General features: G+C 48.6%; 1 long non-coding RNA gene across 1 annotated transcript; it reads right to left on the reverse strand.

Moving 5' to 3' along the window:
• Positions 1 to 1237: 1237 nt before the first annotated feature.
• LOC124485839 lies at positions 1238 to 24648 on the reverse strand. Its single transcript, XR_006958096.1, has 3 exons — positions 24529 to 24648; positions 22934 to 23062; positions 1238 to 1657 (listed from the first exon to the last, which is right to left on the reverse strand). It is a non-coding gene; the product is annotated as an uncharacterized LOC124485839 (long non-coding RNA).
• Between the last annotated feature and the right edge of the window lie 219 nt (positions 24649 to 24867).

The raw sequence follows: 24867 nt of genomic DNA on the forward strand, positions 1-24867 counted from the left end.
GGCACAAACCCATCGAACACCTGCAGCCGCCAGCCCGCACAGTAAACACCTGTCGTTCCAGACAGGACATGGTTTGTGGTGCCTCGTTTCTGCTTTGGGCAGCAGTGGACTCTGAAAGAGTTGTGACACACACAGCATAGTGTTTCACAACTTGAGGATGATGAGAGTCCCCCAGTTTGAGCTGGAGATGACACGTTGATTCAGAGGATGGATGCTGTGGTGTCGGACTCGTAGCAGATGATGTGCAGGACAAGTTTGGTTGCTTCAGTGAATTGTACTGGACCTTCAAAAAACCTTGGTAAAAACGTCCTTTAAAAAAAAGTTTACCATAGAGACTGAAAATGGTACCATGCCCAGAGAGATGACCCCCCCCCCCCCTTCCCCCTGTCTGGCGGAGGGGGCAGCGGTCTCCATGAGGTAGCCTGGTGGAACCGGGTGCTCTAGATGGTTCCATGTCATGTGCTACAGACTCACAGAACAGGAGCACCTCTGAAGGGGGTTATTTTTACCCCGGCACCTGGAGATGGTTACAAACTTGCCAGGGCCTCAACATCTCCCTCCCTCCCTCCAATCAATCAGGTGTTGCAGCAAGCGATCTTCATTCACTGCAATTAAGATTCTGCCTTCACCTCCTCCCAGCTCACAGTTACTGCTGGCTCTAATTGCTCTTTCTGCTGGGATTGGTTTGTAGCCAGTGATTTTGATGGGTAGAGGATTATCTTCATTCTTTCACTCTGGCCCCTTAAAAAAAAATCATTTGTAAACTCCCCGGTGTAATTACTGAGCCCTATGATTAATTGTCCTTTGAAATTAGCCTGGGTCTCACTTTCATTTTTACTGCTACGAATATTAATTAATGTGAACCCCCCTACACCCCTCCACACACACACACACCCCGTTTCAAAAGCACATCTTTTCTTTTGAATATTCATTGTGTGCTTGAAAAATGGCCACAGACTCGCGCCTTGTATCAAAGTGCTATCGCAAAAAACACATATCTGGAATTAAAAGATGTGCTTTGGGTCATAAATAATTTTTACAGGAGGTCGTCAGGTGAGGAGAGACAGCTCTTATTTAAATCTCGTCTCATCTGCTAGTCAGGCGGTATCAGAGAATATGCAAAGTGCACCCTCCGCCTTGTTTTCCTTGAGAGACGGAAGAGGAGTCACATTTATTTTCATTTGTATTTATTTAACCCCATGTGATGAATGGCAAGTTGAATAAGTGCCATATAATCACATTCAGCATATTGTCATGCTGTAATGTGAATACCAATGTCACCTTGAATAAAACATCTGCCAAAAGAATACATTTTAGAAATAATATGGTAATTTACACTAAGGTCTGAATTGTATTAACATTTGAATTTCCCTATGATACAAGGTAGAGCAGATACATTCACTGATTAGAGAATGACGGGTCATAGCCCAGTATTTTGCCCACAGCAGATTCCTAGTATGCTAGAATTCATCCTAGATCTCCACACTGACCCAAATGAACAGGCCTGTTGTTTTGTTCCACTGTGGCACAGTTATGTCGACTAACCCGTGAACTAAAGCCTTGGTTCGATTCTTCTTGGCAGACTCCATTCCACAGGTCTTCCCACAGAGCTCTTATTCTGGCAGCAATCAGACACGACAGAGCGGTACACAGAAGCCTTCGGAAAGTGTGGGCGAGGAAAAAAAAGAAAATACACAGAATTAATTGAATTACAGTCACCTAATCTGTTCTGCAGTGTACAGTACAAAGTGCTTAATCATTTCATTCTTCCTGCTAGGGGAGGGTAGTCATAGCAGTACTGCCCAATCCTACACTCATTTTGATTCATTGCATTTCTTGGTTTATTTATCACTTGGATATGCTGTGTGGTGACATCAACTCATTTTTTATTAGACTATCTCCTCATCTAATTACGTTAATTATCACAATCCATAAATGTAGTGGCTACAATAAAGCTCAAATCAAAAGGCCAATAGTCCACAGTGTTTCAACGCTCCAACCTTCACACCAAACTGTCGACTCTATTACATTATTAGGTCAACAAATTCCTCTCTGATGTTCGACGGCTTTGCTTCAGTGGTGCCTACCAGTCAAAGCGAATCAAACACAGAACTCTGCAACATCTTTACTGACAGCTGGATGTTTACTACAACCATTCATGTAGAATGCTTTGCTCTGGGGTGAAACAGACCTACACCTGGAATCATCTTCTCGTCCTCAGCTATTATCCCTGTGAAACAAATTCTTATATGAGAAATGAGAAGCAAACCTTCAATACATTGTCTCCCACACAACTGACTCGAGAGAAACGTTGAGATTCTTCCGATGGAATTTGACGGGAATCGTTTAGCCGAACGCAATCAAACCGGAAGATAATTGTTCGGAAATGAATTACAGCTGCGGTGAATGATCGGCGCTCGTTCGGTATTCAGCCAGAGTGTAACAGGATAGGTCAAACGACCCTCACCGAACCTGGTTTCCTGAGCGCCAGTCTACCATTCCTGCTTAACTTTATAATCAGAGCTTTATTAATGCGATGCTTTCCTTCCATCTAACAACGCAACAACACAAATAAAATAAATGGTGATCAATTGAGGCTAGCAGAGACAGATGAGAGCTCTGTCAAGCTGGGGATGATACCAATTTATCTCTTTAATGCATCTCCGTGGGGTTCACTCGCTAAAGGATACAGATTACTGAGGCCCTTGTCTCTGAAGGAAACACGTGATGAGAATCCATATAATAGAATGAGATGGAGAATCCTCTTTCATGTGGCATCATTCATGCTTACTATATCTTACATCCTCAGCCTTGTAAATACTGGGAATTGGGCAAATGTGTTCTCTGGTAACACTACATCAAAGAGCCCACACCTCGGGAGTAATGCCACGATTACTCCGATTCCAGCAGAGCGTAATTAACACATAATTACGACAGAGTTAATAGGTGTGCGCTACACAGTTAAGATTTAGCATTTTGAAGCCTTGGAACAATGACTGGGAGGTCTGTCTCTAACATCATTACACCGATGCAAGTGGTCATATTTACAGCTGATAGCATCTGTAGTATTCTGCTTAGTCCCAGTGGTCAACTGTCCAGCCTGTCTCAGGATGCCCTGGGAACGAGCAGGGGTGGATGGGGGAAAGGGACTGGGAACTGACGCAGGGCATGCTGGTACTCACTGGGAATAGGCCACGGAACATTCTGGAATGATGACGCAACATGTGGCGTTTGTTTGTTTTTCCCATTTTGGAATAAGGGCAGGTAAGGAAAACAGAACAGTGTCCTGTGTGGCACAAAGCCCAGTTACACCGAGAGGGCTGGAGGAAGAAAACAACAGAAGTAAAGAGAGAGAGAGAGGTGGTGAGAAAAAAGAGAGAGGGAAGTGAGAGATGTAGAGAGAAGGGGTGGAGGTGGAGAGAGAGGTGGAGAGAGAAGGGGGGAGAGAGGTAGATAGTGAGAGAGAGAGGTGGAGAGAGAAGGGGGGAGAGAGGTAGATAGTGAGAGAGAGAGGTAGATAGTGAGAGAGAGAGAGAGAGGTGGAGAGAGAAGGGGGGAGAGAGGTAGATAGTGAGAGAGAGAGGTAGATAGTGAGAGAGAGAGAGGTGGAGAGAGAAGGGGGGAGAGAGGTAGATAGTGAGAGAGAGAGGTGGCGAGAGAAGGGGGGAGAGAGGTAGATAGTGAGAGAGAGAAGTGGAGAGAGAGAGAGGTGGAGAGAGAGAGAGAGGTGTGTGTCAGTGTGTGAGACGGTAAGGTGAGACTCGTCCCAGCCCTGCAGTAAATAAGGAATTCCCTGCAGCTCCACTTCATCACCAGGCCACAGGATTCCCTCCCCAGGAACAACAATCAAAACCCTGACGCCCACTGAAATCCTCCCATTGGAAGTGAGGCGATGAAACAGCGGTGCTGTGCTCCACCGCCAGCCTGTAGCCTGAGGGCCAGGGTTTACTGCCCCTCTAATACCCTCACTTCTTACCCCGAGGCCCCCCATTCATCCAGGAAGTCCTCAACGTGCGTTACTTCTCTGACAGTTATCTACACTGAAAATACCAGTGAAAAAAAAAGCTTTCAAAAGCACCGATAGCTCTGTGTAAATCCAGACAATCCACAAACAAACCTGTCTAAGCCGCACCGACACACCTCACAAGTCTTGAGCCTCCATTTTCAAAGAGCAATTGTCTGGTTTCTGACCGAGACCCAAGGTCAAATTTAGCCTGGGTCGTAAATTGCTTTGTTTGATAGCCTATGTTTGCCTCAATAGCAGGGGGAAGGCCAACCTCGTAAACCCGTAGAAGACAGGACAACTCTGGGCATAGCTGTGTGCATTGTCGTCCCAGGGACGGAGGGAAGCTCCCACTAGAGACTCCACGGTGAGTAACGCCTGTTATTGCCCACCGTGAGATGACTGAGGCCTCGTGGAGGACCCACTGCCAGAGGCCAGCCTGCAGAGGCTGGAGGACCCACTGCCAGAGGCCTGCCTATGGAGGCTGGAGGACTCACTGCCAGAGGCTGGCCTGTGGAGGCTGGAGGACTCACTGCCAGAGGCTGGCCTGCGGAGGCTGGAGGACTCACTGCCAGAGGCCTGTTTGTGGAGGCTGGAGGACCCACGATGGCAACCTCAAAGCTGGGCCGTTTCATCCGCAGTTGGGGCCTGGCCTGGCCTGTGTGTTGGACTGCTCTATGGGAATACTTTAAGGGAGGCATTAGTTCTGCAACAAATCAATATTGTTTGTTGTAATGTTTTTGGGCCAAATGTATTTCACAAAGGAACCATGTTTATGTCCCCAGTATGGCAGTGGGCATTTAGTGTTCTTCAGAGTTTGGGGTATTGCAACATGCTTTGTGTGAAACTTTGACAGCCATCGCGCCAAAAGAGCACCCAAGGACAATGATTTTACTATTGCGAACATAAACTGTTCTTAAAGACGATTCATTCTGTGACTTTAAAGCTTCAAGGCGCTAAGATTGATGTTCGAGATGTAGTGACAGACATTAACCACACCCAGTTAAACCCATTAAATGAAATTCAGGTGAATCTTTCAAATAAAAGGGTATATCATTTCTAACAGTTCACCAGTTACTAATTTCACTTGCACAAATGTATACTCGGTCAAAGGCGCAGCCGCTAATAAGTCAAAGCCCGGGGTAAGAGAAAGCTTTGTTTAAAGCCCAGGGTAAGAGAAGGCTTTGTTTTGGCTCGATGGAGGCAGTTTTAGATGTTAATAGCGTATGATGAGTAAGTATTCACAAACAGTGCTGTCTCCTGAGAGAGCAGAGAGAGAGAGCAGAGAGAGAGAGACAGAGAGAGAGCAGAGAGAGAGAGACATAGAGAGGGGGACCTCCCATCAGGCCTGGTCTACAGGGGGCAACACCCCCCCCCCCCCCCTCATAACACCACATCCCCTGACACAGCTGCTCCTCATTAACACCATTATAATGAACGCTCACACCTGAGGTCAATAAACATCCGGGCCAAGGTCTGTGACTGGGTCTGGGTCTAAGACTGGGTCTGGGTCTAAGACTGGATCTGGTCTGGATCTCTGACTGGGTCTGGGTCTAAGACTGGGTGTGGTCTGGGTCTGTGACTTGGTCTAAGACTGGGTCTGGGTCTAAGACTGGGTCTAAGACTGGATCTGGTCTGGATCTCTGACTGGGTCTGGGTCTAAGACTGGTTCTGTGACTGGGTCTGGGTCTGTGACTGGGTGTGGTCTGGGTCTAAGACTGTGTCTGGGTCTAAGACTGGGTCTGGGTCTGTCACTGGGTCTGGGTCTGTGACTGGGTGTGGTCTGGGTCTGGGTCTGTGACTGGGTCTGGGTCTAAGACTGGGTCTGGGGCTTGTTCTGGGAAAGCTGCAGCTTTCATAGGGGGCTCAGAGGGGCAGCCCTGCACTAGGGAGCCCTCTCCTCTCTTCCTCTTCACCTCCTCTCTTCCTCTCCTCTTCTCCTCCCCTTCTCGTCTCTCGGAGAGAGGACATTAAACCTGGTCAGTAGAGGAGCTGCTGGCTACACATTAAACCCCCACAGGTTCCCCATTCACAGCCACGGCCACAAAGCGGATAATGAGTTCCATAAAACCGTCAAGAAGGAAGAATAAATGTGCATCGGATACGCCGCCCGTAATTCAAATGTGCCTCTAAGTAGCTGGAAGAATTATAAGAAATGGTTTTCCATGGCATTGATCAGACTATACTGCAGAAATATGAACGTGTTAAAAACCTGGTAAGAGCCTGCAGTAACTCTCTATCCTTGGAACAACGGTGGCCCGTGGTGATCTGGAGGCAGGCCAAGCCTAGCTTTCTTTATGTGGGGAGGTTAAATTCCCTTAAAAAATTCAGGTAACATGGTTTTGACTGCATTAATCTCTCCCCTCCCTCCCCTGTAGACGGAGCCGCCATTGTTTTGTCTTGGCAAGTGATTCGGATGCAGCGAAGGCCAAGGATGTCTCTACAGTATCTACCTCTGTAGAGCACAGCAGCAGTGGGCAGATTAATTCACATTAATGATGTTGACTGAAAAAGGTTCATTGACGGTAGCCGGGTGCCACTGCTGTTATTCACTAGCTGTTATTCTCCAGACATTAGTCCTCCTCGCTATGTCGTTAAACATATTAAGACCTAGATAAATGGTATTTACGATTTCACACAATTTCATTAGTCTAACATTACCATAAATATGACATCCAAATACAAATCTTCCCAAATCTGATTTAGGTAGATCTGAAACAGTAGGCAACTCCGGGAATGCCTGTTTTGACAAATGAACATGACATGCAGGGGGAAAATAATTTGACAGGTGACAAATGTTCAGAAGTGATACAATCTGAAAAACAGGACACCTGAAATATGACTTACTCTATTAAAATCATTCATGGAGGATATTGAATAGTTCTTTAAAGACTTCAAACATCTGATAAGATTTGCTTTCATTTGATTAGGAGTTCTGATGATGATTCAATTTAAAGAGAGAGAAAGAGAGAGAGAGACAAAAGGAGAGACAAATGTGTATATGGTTTTCTCAGTTGGTTATTTCTTGAATGAATCAATGGTAGCAGTGGATCCAGATTTTTTATACAGTTCATGGTTGTCGTCCTAAACCTGCAGGAGGGTATGCGACATCCCAGACTGGGGTATTAAACTAGTCAACACAGGATTCAGCAAGAGCAGGCAGAGACTCTCTATACTGCTTGTAAGTATAGGTCCTTATTTAGTGACACAGTCAAGAATCACAATGAAAACATCATGATAACGATCTATTTAGTTGACTCTAACTACCATCTAGGCTAAGCAATGTATTTATGAGTTATTTTGTGAATTCTGACATTTTAATCGATGGGAAAAATGAACCTCTATGAAAATTGTAAAAACAACTTCAACAAGCTCCTCTGCATGTTTGAGTTGGCCTACTTGGGTCGTTATAATTAGAGAACTGCATGTATGAGATTCTATGGTTGAATGCTGAGGCATGTTGTGTTTTCAGAGAATATTTAGAGTTTCAGTCAGCGAGGGTTAATACGCTGCCACCCCCCCCCCACCAGGATCTCCACCCCAGCGCACAATCTTTAGCGGAAGGTAGCCCCTTTTTTCTTATCCAGCTTTCTAAATGTTCGAATTTAGAAAATCAACTTTTCTGCATGGTTCCAAGTTTCCAGTCACTGAATTGCGTTAACAAATGTTGTTGTTGATATTTTGTTTTCGAACAACATTACCGGATTTTCCATGCACACAAAGTCACAGCATTAAGATTCAGCGGGAGGTGTGTGGGACAGTGTTTGATTTCGGTCTGAGCATGTGTGTATGGCAGGCTTGTGCTTGCTTGGTTTGGATCGGGCCTCAGATTCCTGTCTTCTCAGGGTTTATTGACACAGGAGTAGTGACCACTCAGCTCTCCTAGAAACTACAAACCTCCCACTCGCTGTAGTTAAAGTCGTTGCCAAAAAAGAATCTGTGAATTACTGAACTCCAATAAACAGTTGGCATACAGTATGAATCACCATTTGTAAAGCGTGCGACTTTGGGAGTTTTCATTTGGTGTGGTGTGGATGCAAATAAACGCGCGGGGAAATTGTAACAAAAGTGTTGATTAGGTACACATGTTCTCTCTCTAATTATCTTTCTCTGCTTTGCTTTGTTTTTCCGTAGTGTTGTTGTTTTCCAGGACTCCATGATTTACTGTTCATGAATTTATGCAACAGGGGAAAAAACGCAGCAGTCCTGGGGGCCATAACTCACAGGCTAAAAGTCTGCCTTATTTACATTAGATATCATATAAACCTGATTCCTCATTCTGCGTATGCCTGTTGTGTAAATCTTCAAGAGGGTATGGAATGCAGGACTTTCTCTTACACCATGATATATAGGCATTTCCTCGGTCGAACACTTACAGTGCCCTCCAAAAGTCTTGGAACAGTGAGGCGAATTCCTTTATTTTTGCTGTAGACTGAAAACATTTGGGCTTGACATCAAATAATGAACGTGAGACCAGAGATCAACGTTTCAGCTTTTATTTCCAGGTATTTACATCAGGATCTGATGCACAACTAAGAAAATATCACATTTTGTTTGAATCCACCCATTTGTCATGTGAGCAAAAGTATTGGAACAGATATACTTAAAACATATTTAAGTGAATAAGACTTAATATTTAGTTGCAAATCCTTTGCTTTCAATAACTGCAGCAAGTCTGTGACCCATTGACGTCACCAAACTTTTGCATTCTTCCTTTTTGATGCTTTCCCAGGCTTTCACTGCAGCCTCTTTCAGTTGTTGTTTGTTTTGTGGGGTTCCTCCCTTCAGTCTCCTCTTAAGCAGGTAAAATGCATGCTCTATAGGGTTTAAGTCTGGAGATTGACTTGGCCAGTCTAATACCTTCCATTTCTTGCCCCTGATGAACTCCTTTGTTGTTTTGGCAGTGTGTTTTGGGTCGTTATCTTGCTGCATGATGAAGGCTCTGCCAATCAGTTTGGTTGCATCTTTCCTTAAATTGGCAGACAAAATGTTTCTGTAGACTTCCGAGTTCATTTTGCTGCTGCCATCATGTGTTACATCCTCAATGAAGATTAATGAGCCCGTCCTAGAAGAAGCCATGCAAGCCCAAGCCATGACATTACCTCCACCGTGTTTCACAGATGAGCTTGTGTGTTTGGGATCATGAGCAGTTCCTTTCTTTCTCCAAACTTTAGCCTTTCCATCACTTTGGTAAAAGTTAATCTTTGTCTCATCAGTCCATAAAACTTTGTCCCAGAATTTTTGAGGTTCATCTCTGTACTTTTTGGCAAATTCCAGCCTGGCCTTCCTATTCTTCTTGCTAATGAGTGGTTTGCATCTTCTGGTGTAGCCCTTGTACTTTTGTTCATGAAGTCTTCTGCGAACAGTAGATAGTGATACCTTCACTCCTGCCATCTGGAGGTTGTTGCTGATCTCACTAACAGTTGTTTTAGGGTCTTTCTTTACAGCTCTCACAATGTTTCTGTCATCAACTGCTGATGTTTTCCTTGGTCTACCTGTTCGACGTCTGTTACTTAGTACACCAGTAGTTTTCTTCTTCTTCAGGACATTCCAAATGGTTGTACTGGCTATGGCCAATGTTTCTGCAATGGCTCTGATTGATTTTCCATCTTCTCTAAGACTCACAATTGCTTGTTTTTCACCCAAAGACAGCGCTCCGGTTTTCATGTTGTTTTCACCTCTGAATACAGTCTGCATAGACAAAACCTATCTTACCCAATCTGAACCTGAGTGTAGACATTCAGTGGTATTTTTTGATTGAATAATGTATGTAATAGGACACACCTGGGCAACAAAACACACCTGTCAGTCATATGTTCCAATACTTTTGCTCACGTGACAAATGGGTGGGTTCGAACAAAAAGGTGATATTTTCTAATTTGTGCATCAGATCCTGATGTAAATACCTGGAAATAAAAGCTGAAACGTTGATCTCTGGTTTCACATTCATCGTTTGATGTCAAGCCCAAATGTTTTCAGTCTACAGCAAAAATAAAGGAATTGGCCTCACTGTTCCAATACTTTTGGAGGGCACTGTATCTTTCACCATCAGTGTTTATCAAAGCTCCACTCTGATTCAACAGAAGCCTCAGTAACACTCCGGGTCTATCTGGAAAGATCCGGAACAGTCCGCCTTCATTCCGTCTTCCACGGGCCCAGACCTCAGCAACATAGTCAGGGAAAGTTTACAGGGTAAAAATAATGATACTTTTCTGAACTTAATGGACGGTTGTAAGGTCTCCCTCACCCCAATGTTTTCTTTATGGCTGATTTTGGCGGGGAGCCGTAGGTTTCATTAGAGGCCATCTTCGTCATTAATGCATGGCAGAATAAAGGGCTAGGTTTTGGGTTGAAGACGCTCGCTCTGTAAATGGCATTTCACTGCTTCAGCCACAGGGCAAGGCTAATGGAATCTGCTCCTCCACGGCCCCTCTAAATGGCTTTGGAAAGAACGGCAGCACGAACCAACAAACTTTGTTTGATGCTGAGGGTGCACACGTTGCCAGAGGGCCATCGATAAAGTTTTGCACATTCAAATGCTTCTGATGCCTGTCAATATTCCAGATAATTGTATTCATGGAAACTGTGTTTGTTTCCATTTGCAGTAAAAAAATAAAATAAAAAAACGTTGAATCCGCAGGCTATGACTGTGCACAGTGAATGCGTTATGTATTTCATATTGATTGGGAGGTCTTACTTCATTCATTTGCTACAAATCCTTGGTGGGGCAGTGAAAATCGTTTGGAAATCAATGGTCGGAAGCAAGTGAGACAAAAATAATTTACTATCTTGAAAATCCTGCAGGCAAGAGAACAAGAAGCCGAAATGTTACTGGTGGTCTTCATGCAGTGTTGTTCTAACTCGTACACAACATCTACAACCAGTGTATCCAGTCGAGGTTCAAACCTTGAAACCTCAAATTTGTACCAGCGGACGACTACCTCGACATTTTGACACGGTCAGACAGTGTTTCCTTGAACATAGGTAAGGCTGGGTGTCATGCCGGGCCGGCCGGCTGTGAGCTCCTCTTCCCCCACACAGAGTGAGCGTCTCTGGGCCAGATGTGGAGGGAGGCCTGCCTCCTGCCCCGCCCTGTGGAGCTCCCAGGAGCCTGCAGCTCCACTTCCCATCTATTTGCTGTAATTGCTGTCAGTGTTACACCTCCGAGTCCCCTAACTCCCTCTTTTGTTACAGCCACCATGAGGGACACCATCTGTCCTACCGACTCCTCCTCCTCTCCCCCCTCCTCTCCCCCCTCCTCCTCCCTCCCTCTTCCTCTCCCCCTCCCCTCCTCCTCCCTCCCTCCCTCCCTCTTCCTCTCCCCCTCCCCTCCTCCTCCCCCCCCCCTCCCTCCCTCCCCCCCCCCCTCCTCTGCAGGTCCCTCCTAGACCAAATGCACACGCATATATACTCAGACACACACCAGCACACACACACTTACACAGCCCCGGAGACACAAACAATGACAAACACGCTCACACACATTCCCAGAGACACACACGGACGTGCACCCACACACACACACACACACACACAGTTGTGTTGGCCGGAGACCTCCCACAGGATGTCTCGTTGTTGTCCGGGCCACTCTGACACATCAGGCTCCGTCAGCTCAGGGGTTAACCCCTCCGCACACAAAGCACATTAGCCTGCTTTTATGAGGAGCCGTTGATGATGGCCATGAGTTGGCAGGAACATGAAAGCCCTGGTGACACGGCTCTCCATCTGCCGCACTCACACTGAGACTACAGAGTTGGCTCTCTGAGTCGTCTCGTCCACAAGACTGAGCTGCGGGATTCTGGAGGAACTGGGATTTACCTCAGTGGAGTCAGGATCCTGCGACGTCTCTCACACACATAGGCGTGTGAGTGCAGGGTGAGAATACACACACACACACACACAAGATGTGTGCGTCCTGGGCATGAATACACACACACACACGTGCACATGCAAGGCATCAATACACACAAACACACAGACGTGTGCGTGCAGGGCAGGCATACACACATTCATAACCATGCAAACCACCCACCCGACCAACTTCACATTGGTGTTCCGCCCCTTTAAGACAACAGCTTTATTGTTGCCGAGTACCCAACTACCTCCACCCCCCCCCGCCCCCCACAGCCTGTCCCCGGAGAGCCACTCTCAAGCTGCTGTTTGCAGCCAGCAGCTCCTCCCAAGGTGGTCGCCCTCTCTGTGGAGCCTGCAGCTCTTTGCTCCAGGGCTGTCAGCTCGGCCTGGCCAGACCCTGCTGGTCTGACCCTGCTGGCCTGCTGGTCTGACCCTGCTGGCCTGCTGGTCTGACCCTGCTGGTCAGCTGGTCTGACCCTGCTGGTCTGAGCCTGCAGGTCTGCTGGTCTGAGCCTGCTGGCCTGCTGGTCTGAGCCTGCTGGTCTGCTGGTCTGAGCCTGCTGGTCTGCTGGTCTGACCCTGCTGGTCTGAGCCTGCAGGTCTGCTGGTCTGACCCTGCTGGTCTGCTGGTCTGACCCTGCTGGCCTGCTGGTCTGACCCTGCTGGTCTGAGCCTGCTGGCCTGCTGGTCTGACCCTGCTGGTCTGCTGGTCTGAGCCTGCTGGCCTGCTGGTCTGAGCCTGCTGGTCTGAGCCTGCTGGTCTGCTGGTCTGAGCCTGCTGGTCTGGCAGGACAGGCGCTGTGCAGGTGCGCTGCTGTTACTCAGCTTCATGCTTGGCTGGGGTCCACCTCTCCTGAGCCCCCCCCGGGTCTCCACACGGAGCCCAACTCCAAACACCTCACATCAGCACTCACTTTTCCCCGATCAATGCGCGCCAAACGTCATTTCCCCTTAGGCTTAAGCACATCTAACGTAGGCAGGGCATAGTATCATCATATCCATAATAATATGCCCTACAATTAATTCCTGAGAACGAGTTGACAAGCAGAGATGTGTGGTGCCCTAGTGGGTCACCAGGAGGATACCACACCAATACAGTTGGGGATATGATGCAGGGGCCTAGGTTCGATTCCGGCACGTCTCCCTCTCTCTTTCCTCATGCTCTCCTGTCTCTTTAAAACGGTCTCTATATCAGTACAACGGCAAAAAGGCCAAATGATGATCTAACAAAACTCTCTGACAAAACGTCTCTGGACCGCAGCGCGGGAGGCTGAGGAGCGGGAGGCTGGGGTTGGGAGGCTGGGGAGCGGGAGGCTGGGTGCGGGAGGCTGGGTGCGGGAGGCTGGGTGCGGGAGGCTGAAGAGCGGGAGGCTGGGGTTGGGAGGCTGAAGAGCGGGAGGCTGGGGTTGGGAGGCTGGGGAGCGGGAGGCTGGGTGCGGGAGGATGGGTGCGGGAGGCTGAAGAGCGGGAGGCTGGGGTTGGGAGGCTGGGTGCGGGAGGCTGGGGAGCAGGAGGCTGGGTGCGGGAGGCTGAGGAGCGGGAGGCTGGGGGAGCAGGAGGCTGGGGTTGGGAGGCTGAAGAGCGGGAGGCTGGGGTTGGGAGGCTGGGGAGCTGGAGGCTGGGGTTGGGAGGCTGAGGAGCGGGAGGCTGGGGTTGGGAGGCTGGGGAGCTGGAGGCTGGGGTTGGGAGGCTGAGGAGCGGGAGGCTGGGGTTGGGAGGCTGGGGGAGCGGGAGGCTGGGGTTGGGAGGCTGGGGGAGCGGGAGGCTGGGGAGTGGCTGGTTTAAATACCAGCCCATCTCATTAACATGCACGGGTAGAGCTGCGAGGGCCAATTACATTCATCTTGTCATGTGGCTGGGGCCTCTGAGTCGTTAATATTTTATGGCAACACGCTCTACGCCCCCCCACCCTCTCTCTCTCTCTCTACCCCCCCCCACCCTCTCTCTCTCTCTCTACCCCCCCCCCCCACCCTCTCTCTCTCTCTCTACCCCCCCCCACCCTCTCTCTCTCTCTACCCCCCCCCACCCTCTCTCTCTCTCTCTACCCCCCCCCACCCTCTCTCTCTCTCTCTACCCCCCCCCCACCCTCTCTCTCTCTCTCTACCCCCCCCCACCCTCTCTCTCTCTCTCTACCCCCCCCACCCTCTCTCTCTCTCTCTACCCCCCCCAATACACCAGTGCTCCTTCATCTCTCCACGGTGCGGGACACAGGATCAGAAGCGTCCGCCGCCAGCCCCCCCCTCCCCCGCAGACACACACCTCTGCCTCCTCCCGGCTCCAGGATGAGGATGACAGACGAGGTTGGCGGAGGAAAGTGACGGAAGCACGACTGTGTTTTGAAATGTCATCTCTTCTTGTTGTCGTTGTTGTTGTGCGTGGAGAAAAAGAACGCAAACGCGCCCATGTTTATCACGCCGCTAGAATTACCGCATCCGAGCTCGATGAACGGCTCGTTTACATATATAAGGCGTGAACGCAGGAAGTGATGCATTCAAACAGGAAGAGGGTAGGGGCTCCCGAGTCCGTCCATCTGCTGAAGGAGTGGCCTTGGAGGCACTGGACGACTGCTGAGTGGACTGAAACCAAACACGTGATCATCAAAACAAAGATAATGACGTCCCTGCTGACTTGATAAAGCGTCATAATTACACAAAGCTGTCACCTGACGAATGATGGGTCGTCCAGACAGGATCATTCTCTACATCAGCACTTCCCGCGGTACGGGAGAGCGTGAGTCCGCATCGGAGGGGCCAGGCTGTGAGAGGGGCCCAGGGCCCGCGGAGACAGGCAGAGCTGATGTCCTCAGCCAGCTTCCCACATCCATCAGCCGGACACATCGGCCCCCATCGAGGGGCAACGCTTGGAATTCCCCCGAGCGCTTTCGTCCCCCCATCTGCAGCGCATCCTGTCCCCCCCCCCCCCCCCCCCCCCCCAACACCAGTTGAGCTGATGCAAACCTTGATTGCTGGGAGATGAGGCGACCCCGCCCCCCCCTCGCCCCCCCACCCCCCTCCACATCCCCCAAGTCATGTTTACGAACGCCTCAAAGTCATCAGTCATCAAAGAGATCGGGGGGAGTAAACCGATCCACTGAATGCAACACAAACGCAATCCTTCCACCGTGCGCTATCAACCTAGACGACCCTGCCTCGCTGAAGGTCCGTGTCCTCCGTGTGAAGCAGTGCCCCAGCGACTGCTGCGTGAACAGCACGTTCAGCCTCGTCCTCGTCACGTCACGCACCGTGACAGTCGCGCCGTGTCGTTTCATAACTGTGTCGGGACTGTGCTGTTCCCTCTGTGAGAGGGGATTCCGTTTGCCAGTGTCTGTTCATATGATCGGTGTGCTGGCTTCAGATCGGAGAGTAGTAAAAAACAGAGACGGTGAAGCACACACACACACACCTCTGCAACAACCCCTCACCGCTACACAGCTTTTACATCTGACGAATTGAGCCCCAATCCAAGTCACAATAACTTGAAGCAGATCTACGGCCAGGCTTCTGTAGTTCCTGTAACGACGTCTCTAATGAGAGTGGTCACCCTCCAGAGCGCTGGCTGCAGGCCCGCGCGGCGCGGCGGAGGCTGCGGAGGGGAGCAGGGGGAGCCAGGGGAGAGGGCCTGGGCTCCAGGCTGACTGGGAGCACCAGCACGCTGCTCCCCCAGACAGACGGCTGCTCCCCCAGACAGACGGCTGCTCCCCCAGACAGACGGCTGCTCCCCCAGACAGACGGCTGCTCCCCCAGACAGACGGCTGCTCCCGGGCCACGTGGAGGGATTGCAGGGGTCCTGGGAAGGACGGAGGTCGGGCCGTGCACGTGGAGAGGCGCTGTCTATCTGTCTCTCTCTGTCTCTCTCTTTTTCTCAATCTGTCTCTGTCTCTCTCTTTGTCTCTCTCTGTCTCAGTCTCTCTTACTGTGTCTCCCTGTCTCTCTCTCTCTGTCCTTCTCTCTTTCTCTATCTGTCTCTGTCTCTCTTTTTGTTTCTCTCTATCTCTGTCTCTCTTACTGTCTCTCTCTGTGTCTCTCTCCCTCACTATATATCTCTGTGTGTGATATTTCCTGCAGTGCAGATCCTGTCTAATATATGCTCACCCAAAGTTGACAAAGCCTAGAATGATGAGATCATCAAGTATTGGGAATCGTTTTGCTGGAATACTTGAGTTAAGATGAACACCAAACTATGTCATTCATATTTTGATCCTGAAACTAGAAATGTACAAAAATCCCTTTTAGTGTAAGTCATCTCATATTGCTATGACAGAATTTCCATATCATTTTATGACAGAACGAATTGTTTAACATTTGGGTTATAATTGTGTAAGATGTCAAGCAGTAAATGGTATGAATGGTGCAGATTTGTGATAAATAATTGTTCATTAATATCCTGACTGGGTTCTGCAAATTAATTCATACTCCAGTGAGCATTGCAATAAACCTTCAGCATAGCAATATAGCAGGGAACCCTTCTCATTCCCCAAGTAATTTGAAGATTATTACTTTTGTATGACCAAAATAAATTCAAGACTTGATAAACTATAGGAGCTAAACAAAGTTAGAGGCAAATAAGACGATTGCATAAAAATCCTACCAGGAAAACGTGAAAAACTATTCCTCACTCAACAGGGAATCAGTAATCAAACCAGGGGAGAAAACACAAGGAGCTAGAATGAGGAAATCATTCCTCCTTCCCGTTATCCGTCCCATCAACCCACAGCCTGCTGCTTCTCCCATCTCACAAACAGCCACTCGTTTGAGCACTGAGGAGAACGTTTGGAATATCAACCATCTCGCTCCTGATCAATTCTGGGTTTAATAAAACCAGCAGAGGTGTTGCGGGCTGGGTAAACTGGGTACGACACGAGCTGAGACCGTCCACCAGGAAATGAAAAAGAAGACTTGAATCGTCTGCCGGATGAGGAGAAAATTCCTGATCATAATAATCATTCGTCAAACGGTGACAAGTCAGCATTTCCTAACTTCCAACTTTTAATAATAACTTGAGCCTGCGATGCAGCCGGCTAACGGGTAACACCTGCAGATGCTCAGGGCCAACTAAGACGCCCACAGTTGGCTTCATTTGTTTAATGAGGAAATGAGTCCAGCGTTGCCGTGGGGAAAATGTATGGTATGATAGGAATGGAGAGTGCTGGTACACCATCCTAACCACTTCAACATGTGGGACAACATGTTCCCCTTCACGCGGCGTAGCTGCACACAGCCGACAGCACAGGACAGGAGAGATCACCAGCTCGACCCAGTCAAGGTCTGTCGTGAGGGCATGTTCACTGGGCAGCCTTGAGCCTTCAGACAAGCAGGTTACTGTCCTTGTCCACCCCGAGCAGCCTATTTTAATTGCTCTAATAGAATGAGTAAGGGAGGGGGAGGGGGGGGGGGCTGTGTGTGTTGGATATGGAAGGTGGAATAAAACAGCCATCTGCTTCTGGGGGGGGGGGGGGTGGCAGCGGGGGTGCTGGGAGGAGGAGAGGCTGGGAGAGGAGAGGCTGGGAGGAGGAGAGGCTGGGAGGAGGAGAGGCTGGGAGGGGAGAGGCTGGGAGGAGGAGAGGCTGGGAGGAGGAGAGGCTGGGAGGGGAGAGGCTGGGAGGAGGAGAGGCTGGGAGGAGGAGAGGCTGGGAGGAGGAGAGGCTGGGAGGAGAGGGAGAGGCTGGGAGGAGGAGAGGCTGGGAGGAGGAGAGGCTGGAGGGGAGAGGCTAGGAGGGGAGAGGCTGGGAGAGGAGAGGCTGGGATGGGGAGAGGCTGGGAGGAGGAGAGGCTGGGAGGGGAGGGAGAGGCTGGGAGGAGAGGGAGAGGCTGGGAGGAGAGGGAGAGGCTGGGAGGGGAGAGGCTGGGAAGATGAGGGGCTGGGAGGCTGAGGCCTGAGGAGAAGAAAGGCAGGGAGGCTTGGAGGAAATGAGGGGCTGGAAGGCAGGGAGGCTGGGAGGGAGTTGGTTGTGGAGTCAACAGTCAACCTCTAAACGTGGCCCTGGCAGAATGGCAGCCTAGCACAGTAATGCTGTGACATCCCACACACCCGGGGACGTTCATCAGCCAAACGCTAATCGCATCAGGGTAAATGCAAAGGGAGGACAGATTTGATTTTTGTATTAATTATAACCTAACACGATCAACTGGCAAGCTCAACTTTCCGGACTCCCTCTGTACCAGCAGGTTGCTTGCTGGGGGGGAGGGCGGGGGAGTGGGGAGAGGGGGGAGGGAGGGCTGAGACCCCACGGCGAGAAGAGAAAATGCAATTTCCCATCGACTCCCTCCTGCTGCTGTCGCCCTGTTGTTACAGACGAGCCTGGCGAGGTTAAGATGGCCGCCGTGTCCAACACCATGGGCAGGAAGACAACGCCAGCTGCCTCTGCAAGGCTCCCCCGCAGGAAGACACTGCCTTCGCTTCAGCCAGAACCGCAGGTTTAGGAATCGATGATTGTGACTCGCCAGGGGGGCTGCACAACATCACTCGCGAGCATTTGGATGACAATGAGTCGACAATCTTCAATCTAGTTAGCGCACGCTGCTCAAAACGTGATGCGCTCCCACAACGCCAGGACAAGGCTGGATAAACTCAAAGGAATGAAAACTGGGATGCCGCAAATACGTACCCTGAATGAAGTACGGAACATAATCTTCCTACCCAGTTGGAAGCTGATGTGAAATAGCGTCTGTCGGCACACGTGTCAACTATGCTTCACGGTGTGTGAACGCTAGTTCTGGGCCTTTCACAACTTACACTGAGGAAATCCCTGAACATTTGACAGATTCTTCTTTATCGTGACTCACACATTTGCTTTGTCTCTAGTGGCTAGTTATATTGTTTTCTGCGATGTTCGGTAAAACATTCTAAACTGGATGCATTGTTCCTGTTCGTTCTCCAATATGTCTGGCCCAGAGAAGGGGGATAGTTATGGCTCTGCTTTAATTGCTCCATCTGTACTCGATCCCAAAGGGGTGTCGCACTCCACAGCACTTCCACACACATTCGAAACACCACATCACTTTTCCTCCAACACAACATCGCACTTGCAGCGACACAGTGCAAGAAAACAGAGACTATTTCACAGGTTCTATAGTTCTTACATTTAGCAGACGCTCTTATCCAGAGCGACTTACAGTAAGTACAGGGACATTCCCCCCGAGGCAAGTAGGGTGAAGTGCCTTGCCCAATGGCACAACGTCATCTGGCACGGCATGGACGGGAATCGAACCGGCAGCCTACTGATTAATAGCCCGATTCCCTAACCGCTCAGCCATCTGCCTCCCTCTTCTTTCTAGCTGCTGGGTTGTGGATGAGGCCTTTGCCGGGGTTTAAAAGGATGTTTCCAGCGTCGACACATCATCTGGAATCTCTTGTCAGTCACCAGCACTCCATTCGAAACCAATTTGGACTTGATGGTCTATGTGAAGACGATCTCCCCTCAGACGAGAGCCAATGTAAACACAAGACAGACTACCGGAGCCCCTCGTCGAAACGGTCTCTCTCCCGAAAAGGCCAGCGAGTCTGCTGAAGAGGCTCTATTCATATTGATGGTGCAATTCAAGACGCAGTTACTGAACATAACACCCTAATGACACAGGAAGAGGCACAAAGTGAATTCTCTTTAACAGTTGACCATTTGGCTCTCCACAGAACAGACCTGTTGAAATGAGGCCGCCTCGTAAACCAATCCAGACGAGCGACGCGTCCTCAGAGAGATAGCACAACAGTAAACAAACTATAAACAGTTTATTCTCCCAAGGCGTCTTTACATCTTTTAGACGGGCATGTTCAGGACTGGATGAGGAACGGCTTTGATTTAACACAGGCGCGCTGACAACTATTGTCTATGACTGCAGTGGAAATGGCTTGGTTATCATCTCGGCCTGACAGGATGAATGCATTATCAGCTGTAATTAAAGTGTCTCTAGTGTTTTCACGACGAGATGGATTGCACTTTGATGATCATGATGAGAAGCAATATATTGACCCAGGCCGAACTGTCATCCTACTTATCGGCGGATATTTTACAGGACAGTTGGCTTTTGTTCACTCAGACAATTCTCTTACGTCGGGAGAGTCTTTCTGTTCCCGCTTCTTGTCTGGCGTCTTTGACAGAATTGCATTATTGTGTGCAGCACAACAGCCGACTGGGAGAGTTCCTGGCTCAGCTCCTTACACCTGTTGCTCAAACTCTCGTGAAGCCGTCAGCATGCCCTCCGTTCGGACGTGCATCGCTGGCCACGGGAGATGAGACCTGCCCGCTCAACTGAATTACTATCCAGGAAGCGACAGCTTCAACATGGGGAGCGGTGACCTGCTTCTGGGGGAAGTCGTTGAACAATGTCACAAAGCCCACTAAACTCCGAAGAATGTGATTGGCTGTAAACGACACACACCCGTGCACGTTTGCTTTTAAGGTGATGTCATTTCCAACAGACTGTGCGATGCTTGTAGTACTGGTACTGGGCTGGATAACCCCAAGGACTCTATTTACTAAGAACCCTGAGCATGTGCATGAGTGAGAGAGATTCATCACTCAGGCCTGGTCGATCAAAGAGGTGCTGGAAGTCTTTGGTACCAGATTGTGGCAGGTCTGCCGTGAACTTACAGCAAATGCAGCCGTCGAAAGAATTTCCATGAAAATCCGCACGAAACTGGATGTAAGCTGGTGTCGAAAAGGCAAGGCTGTCCGGGTAAATGGAAATCTGCTGACTAATGGTATTAGTAATTGAGAAAATAGGGCACCTGGGAGCTGATGTGTTTGCAGGTGGACTTAATAGTTGGGATTAGGTGAGTTAAGGGCTAATATGAATCATAAATAACACATTCCAAAAACTGTCTGCCAGCATACCTTCACCTCTCCTCAACCAAGTTGGATGGATGGGTTTACACAGCGGATATATGCAGGTTTTGCTTCCAAACCGCTCATCTCAATGAACAGAGGCACTTTGAAGAGAAACGCAGGGCACAGACCCAATGCCAATAGGAAATTAAAAGGATCCAGCGAGCTGTCCTTGTTAACTCTATACTCACTAACAGTCATCCATGGCTTTGTGAACATGTTGGGGTTAATGATCTTTTTCCACAAGCAGGGGCACCGGAAATCCCTATATCGACCTCCCAAAAAAACATGGAAGCACACACACACACACACACACACATACAGAACAACAAACACACACACACAACCACAGACACACACACACCAATATTGAACCCAGCTGCCTCTCCCAAAGGGAAAAGAGTAATTTGTCCAGCTCAGAAATAAGGGTCTCGCCGTTCCTCACAGCACGATGATGAAAAACACAAAACCGTGCTGCTAATGAAAAGAACACTCAGGATGTGTGTTATTATTCCATCAGTCTCACCTACTGAGCCCTGGCCCGGGTCCACGCCAGAGGAAGGCCCACAGCTCCTCCACCCTCTCCTACCAGGAGGATCCTGCGGTAAGCTGCCACTCGCAAACTTCCTCTTCATTCATTCCACAGGAATTTGCCTTCCATTTCCTGCGCAGAGACAGAGGGCCCGACTGGCTGCATGCGGGGCAAAAGCTTGTATTTACGTAACCACATACTGGGCCTGATTCATGTGAAACAAGCACGCCCTGTAAACAGTCTCATTACTGAACTCCAACACTCCATTACTCAACAGGGCCAGTCCCCACTGCTGGGGAGCTATGGCAGGCCGGTGCGAGGCATGACTAGTACAGGTTTGCTCTAACGCAGCCGTGCAGACGGCGATAGATTTATCTCCCGGCGGTATCCTGACCTTGCCAAGCGACTTATCTCGAGTCCGTCTGGTTCAATCCACATCTGAGCGTGTTGAAGGTGTTGGGAAAAGTAGGACATGAAGACTTATGCTAAACAGGATTTCTGAAGACTGCTGTGTTTGTATGTCAGGGAGGTGAGGCCCAGTTTGCTGCAGAGGACTTTGCAAGTCATGGATATTACAGCGAGGTCTCCAAACCGTGACCAAAAGAACTCGACGGTTCTAGCCTGGCTACTCCCCACACACACGCCCTCTCCTAAATGCTACCCTCAAGATTATCATTTGCAATACAACAATTTAACGTAACGTAATCTAGCACCTAATTTGATGTAATGGTGACAGAAAAAGACATATTCATTACCCGCTAACCACGTTATGTTTATCAAATTGAGAATCACAAATTATGACCTAATCTCCCCTGTCATTTAATCTATTGGATTTGCTCAGCAGGATTCTGAAGGCGAATCATTGCTACTTTAAATCCATTTGTCACTTTCCTCCAAGCTGTGGTCCTCCTCGCTGTGTCTCCACTGCAATTTGTAATGTTGAATAAAGGGCAATTCATTTCCTGCAGGGCTGAGCTGCAGACCGACACTCAAGGTGCCTCGTATTCAAATTCATTACCCTCCTGTACTCCTGCTCCACACACACACAAACACACACACACTGCTTCATGTCCGCACATTTCACCGCAACGTTATCTCTGCTGTTGAACCATCGCGGGAGATTTTGCTTACGCGCCAAAGGCAAGTCCCCCTAGGCGGTTCTCTCTCTCACAGTACTGTTATGATACAGTTAAGGTGTTCCGTCCACTTTTACATGACCGAAAGTACGCTCGCGAGGCAGTGCGAGATGAGGAATGGATCGGGATGGCCTCTGTGTTAGCCTCGCTGCCGTGGCGGAGCAGAGACTGCGCTGCTGTCTGGCTGTTTTCACCTGAGCCAAACAAATGGTTGTGTCAAGATATCTCCTTTCATAGACCCCTCCAGTCCAGAGCGCTCCATTTTTCAGCTCGACACTGCTGGCAAAGTGCTATGGAGGAGAGTGCGTGACCCTAATGACTTCAGTGGCACCGCAAACCAACTGTGAGAAGGAGAGGAAAAGATTTGAAAAATACAGGCCGTGTGAAAGGACACCGTGGGGTGTTCCCTTAAGGAATATCATTTGTGGCAAAAAAACAGAGAAGCGAAGGCACATGCAGGTGTCGGATGGGACACAGTGTCTTCTGAATATGCCTCTTTACATTCACTTGTGTTTACATTTCAGTGGCAAGATAGTCCCCATGAAGGGAACTGGTCAAGCACAGACAGTGAGGACACTGAGCCTTACCCATGAGTGGAGATAAAACGGGAACTGTGCTTGTCTCAGGGTAGCCACGCCTGGCCTGGCCGAGCCACAGTGTTGATTCTCCTAATGTAGCATGGCAAGGATGATGGCTCCATTCCTCCTCTTTCTCATCTTGAAGAAAGAGTGCATTGAAGTAAGTTTACTGTACCGCGGTCGGAGAGTCTCTAAAACTATTTCAGTTTTACAACACCTATTAGCGGTGGTTGGTCTAGTCCATTTGTTTAGCGTTTCAATTTGGGCATATGGGGAGACGGTGAAAGGATGGAGAAATGTAAAAGAGACCATTGAATTTGGGTTAATATGTGTTCAAAGTGACACGATCATTGCTGCACTAGTAGTGAGAGTACATATCTAGGCCACACCTGGTGTCTGCTGAGCTTGGTCTACTTGAAGCGAGGAAAGAGAAGGCAATCCACAATTAAGTAGGCCTACTGTTCTGTTGTTCTTTCCAAAACTGGTAAATGATAGGCCAAACACACACCTGAACGCATACATGAACCTCAGTCATAAGCATCTACACACCTTATGTCTGTTTAACTCTCTCTCTCTCCCTTAATTACGAATCGTTTTTTGTTGTTGTTGCATGTACTGGTTCAAAATTTGCTGTTTCACTCGTGCCAAAGGGCCCTATATCATCTCCACCCCCATACAAACGTCTGCTAACATTGAGGCCTGCTTAATTGAAAATGTCAATGCCATACATTCCAAGCTTGCTTCATGATCGTGAGGAAATATCCTACACGCGAATAGGCTACCTGATGTCCAAGAAGATGTAACAAATGACGGGACAGAAGGGAGGCAAAGGGGAATCGTGTCTCAATGATTCAACTGCATGCTCCCTTATATTGCTTTGTTTCCAATAATATTACGTAGGCCTAGATAACTATAGGTAGGTCAACAAAATCAGTTCGAGGAATCGAATCATCAAATATTATTGCGAGATGTAACGTAGATTATTGTAGGCTAGGCTACTTTACATGCAGCTGCATGTCTGACAAACAAGGGTCGCTAGACTTAGTGGATTTAACGAGGTGTTTTTGTAATAGCCAATGCCAATACCTAAACGGTAAAGTCAAACCGTTACTGTTAGAGCTAACTCAACTTGAACATTCTCACAGCGGTATAATTTGGATTCTTTGGGGTATTCTGTCCCCAGCCAGCAGAGGGCGCAGTCCCTATGTAGCCTAATTCAGTTTCATTGCCATGACCAAACCGTCTCTTACAGTTAACGTTGGATGGCAGATACTGAAAAGTATCTGCTTGTGAAACAAAACAACGATATTGTCTCACTAAAACACACACAGACACAAACTTCTAAACGCTTCCAATCACTTTTGGATTGACGATTTTAGATTGTTCAAGAAAGGGCAAACATACTGGCTGAGTCATTTTAATTATAGAGTTGAAATCGTGAATTAGCCTACTGTGAGAAGAGAGTGAATTGAGATGAAGTGATCTAACCTTTATTAAAACAGCCAATAGTTGAATGCTGGATATTACTTTTAAGTTCATGTTGGCAACACAATTAGATTCCCTCTTGTTAAGCGCCCTTTGAAATACAGTTGAGATCTACCGACCTTGAGTAACAATCTGCTGGATACAGTTTATATAATCCAATGTGTTTTTTTCAAATGGTCATTCTTTGTTTTCACGGATCATAGATCCTCCATTACCACGATGAAAGCCACGAAACAGGACAATGTTGCTTACAAAGATAACAGTAACATCTGTCCACATGGTGGTGCTACAACAAGAGATTTGGGTAGGCTAACCTATGTGTTTGCGTGCAAGGCAATTGGGTTATACGTTGAGTGCCCTGAGTCTACAGTCTGCAGGGTCATTCTTGTCCCTGATTGCCCTAGTTTTGATACTTTCTTCCCCTGCTCATAGACCAACGGGCCGTTTGTTTTTAGCAT

The sequence above is a fragment of the Hypomesus transpacificus genome, chromosome 23 (genome assembly GCF_021917145.1).
Source record: "Hypomesus transpacificus isolate Combined female chromosome 23, fHypTra1, whole genome shotgun sequence".
NCBI classification, from domain to species: domain Eukaryota; kingdom Metazoa; phylum Chordata; class Actinopteri; order Osmeriformes; family Osmeridae; genus Hypomesus; species Hypomesus transpacificus.